Consider the following 3489-nt stretch of genomic DNA (forward strand, 5'->3'; position numbering starts at 1 on the left):
TCTGGTTTGCGCTTCTTTTTGCTATAGCACCCTAGATAAATATGAAACTACACGATCTTGGTGATGCAACATAACAAGACTTGCTTGGGTTGATAGGAAACCATAAGAAATAAACACTAGAGTGTCGTGGAAAGAGTCATGCACCTACAGCTACTCAACTTTGGAAAGGGAAAAGGACCCATCAAACCATATATTCTTCAGTGCTGTGTCTGAACTGGAATTCAATAAGCCTGGATCCTAACACCTCCAAACACAAAATGTTTGCTTGCTTTTGTTTCTGCAGTGCTGAGGATTGAAGCCAGGATCTCGAGTATGCTGGCAAACAATCCCACAGTTGAGCTGCAACCCCAGCACCCCAAATAACTGTTATTAACTGGATTGTGTGGTAATAATTTTCACAAGGGAATCATGTTACCCAATTGATTGGTTTCTTCAATTTTGGTAACAGTAGATTAAGACAAAATATTTAGGAGTGACAATACAGAATATTCTAGGTCAGTAAGGAAAACTCTACAAATATATATAGGAACAAGGAAGTCAACAAACAAAAAGGTATATTCCCTTAGAATAGCTCAGGTGATGGACATGTCTCACAAACTATAATTCATAATATCCAATCTGACAAGAGTTCCAGTGGGGTGTGTGTGTGTGTGTGTGTGTGTGTGTGTGTGTGTGTGTGTGTGTTGATACAGGCTACAAGTCAATCTTATAATTCCTATGGAAAGATTTAACAGGTAACGTATAAATTGCTACAGAATCATTGCTCAGAGGTGCTTCAGGAGGGCTCTCCCTTCTCAATATGGAAATACCCTCTAAAGATTTATCGTATGAAGAGCTCATGTAACATAGTAGTAAGGCTGGGCTCAATTTTAAAAAGTATATTCGAGAAAGGTGAAATTCAGATTATACTGTGCTAAAGATTACTAAATAGGACCTGGCTAGCCACTTGCAATCATTCCTCACATAATAGAGATTTCAAATGGATCAGTGCTCTAAATTTGAAAATGTTTCTTCCTAAATATTTTGTAAAATTAAATATACACTCGAATGAAAGTGAAAACAGACACATCAGAGCCTGTGGGATACAATGGAAGTGCTTCTTGGAAGGAGGTTTATAGCTGTGGAAACTTACATCAATAAGTTGGACGGGGGCTGATGAGATGGCTCAGTGGGTAGAGGTACCTGCTAGCAAGGCTGCGTTTGATCCCCAGGATCCACAGTGTGGAAGGAGAGAACCCATGTCTACAACGGTCTTCTGACTTCCACTGGTAGACCATGACCTGCTAAGCCTACACAAATGTATCAATGTTAAAAACATCAGATCTTAAATAAAACCTGACAATTCACCAGAAGTCCTTAGAAAATCAAGAGCAAATCAATCTCAAAATTAATAGAAAGAAAAAGTAAAGGTCAAAAATGAAATTAGTGAAATGGAAAATAAATGAGCAATGTAACAGATCAAAGACGCAAAGGGTTCTCTTCTGGAAGGATATATAAAATTGGCAGGCTTCACAAAACTAGCACAAAAAGGGGGGGGGCACTAAAAACTAGTGAACTTAGTGACCAAAAGGTGATATTAACAGCAGGTAACACTGAAACCCAGATCAGTAGGATTCTTTCCAACATTGTACTCTAATTAATTTGAAAAATTGAGAGGCATCAATATATTCTTCCACAACTCTATCCACCATTGACTTAGGAAGATGCAAAAATCCCGGAGCAGAATGATCATGATCAATAAGACAGAAACTAATCAAACAGCCCCCAAGTCCACGATCGGAAAGGTCCACTGATGAGTTCTCCCAGACCTTTAAAGAAGAAACACCAGTACCACTGAGGTTATTCCAGGGAAATAGGGAATAAACATTTCCAGACGCATAAAGATATCACCTGGTACCAAAACCAGACGAGAAAAGGGGAGTAGGCAGCTAAAGGCGGAGCTCCTTGATGAACACAGATATGAAGGATTTCAAGAGGAGAAGCTGAATTTTGCACACTTAAATGATCATACCTTATGATAAACTTGTATTCACTCCAGGGTGGCACAGCAGGTACGAATGTTAAGCACAAGGCAGCATATAAACAGATTCAAGGATAAGAACTACAGAAGCATTCAACAGATGCAGAAGCCATGACAAGAACCGACATCCCTTCACAATAAATCCCTGTAGACAGACTAGAAGGACCACAACACCTCAGGGTAATTAGGACTAGAGACTATACACCTGTAGCCAGTGTTTAGCCTGACTGAGAAAAAAACTGAAAACATTTCCTCTAAAATCAGAAACGAGACAATGTATCTACTGACAATACAGTGTGTGAAATTATGGCTGGAGCAAGAGAGGAACACAATGGATACAAACCGGAAAGGAAAATGTCAAATTATTCCTATTTGGAGATGATATGATTCTATCCTTAGAGGACCCCAAAGTCTCTACCAGAAATGGCTGAGATATGACAAATACTTTCAACAAAATAACAGGATACAAAGTCAATACACGAGAAACCAGTAGCTTTTCTATACACAAACAGCATACTCATGGGAAAGAAGTCAGGAAGAGAATCACATTTGCAATAACTTCCCAGAAGGAAAATGCTTAGGTGTAAGACAAAAATGCCCAAGACTTTTATAATGAAAACTATAAGTCACCAAGTAAAGAAACTGAGAAAATAGAAAATGGGAAAGGCAGACAGACAAACAATGATAACACCGCCATCCTACCCCAGATCAAATGACGTTCTTTGCACAAATAGAAAAATCTTAAAAGTCATAGGGAACACAAGAGACTGTGACTAGCCAAAACAGTACCGAGTACACGAAGATTAACTCTACAAGTATCACAACACCCGACTCTGAACTCCACTACAGAGCCATCTGGACCAAAATGGCACAGACTACAAGGGACAGGAAGCCCAAAGGATGAGACTGGGAGACTCAGACATAAACCCACGCACCTTCAGCTCTTTGCTTATTGAATGGAGGACGACAGGATATAGTGGAAAATAATCACAGCCTTAATCAGGCAGTGCTGGAAACACCGGATGCTCGCACACAGAAATCCGAAGACCCCCAGAGGGCTCTCATCCTGCAGAAAAGTCAACTCAGCAATCAAAGACTTTGATGCAAGGTTTGAAATTGAAATTACCAGGGGGAGCTACTTCTAAAACAAAAGAAAAATAAAAACCTCTGTAGCTATTAACTTATTAGCATCACCCAGGATTCAGGTTCTGTATCCCTCCTCAAGCTACATAAACAAACAGAAATGGAAAAGTATCAAGTCAAAGTTACACGAAAAGCAGCATTCTTGTCGCACAAGTGCTCGAAACAACAAGGACGCTATTTTACAACACTGGCGCTTTTATAAGAGAACGATAGTCTCAAAAGAACCCACAACATCTCCAAGTTGTTCCCTAAACCACCAAGCCATTCATGTGACTCTAACAAACTAGTTTGGGTTTTGCAAAGAAAAATCAAATGCATTGGACCAT

This window comes from Rattus norvegicus, chromosome 17, assembly GCF_021556685.1.
Source record: "Rattus norvegicus strain SHRSP/BbbUtx chromosome 17, alternate assembly SHRSP_T2T, whole genome shotgun sequence".
Lineage (NCBI taxonomy): Eukaryota > Metazoa > Chordata > Mammalia > Rodentia > Muridae > Rattus > Rattus norvegicus.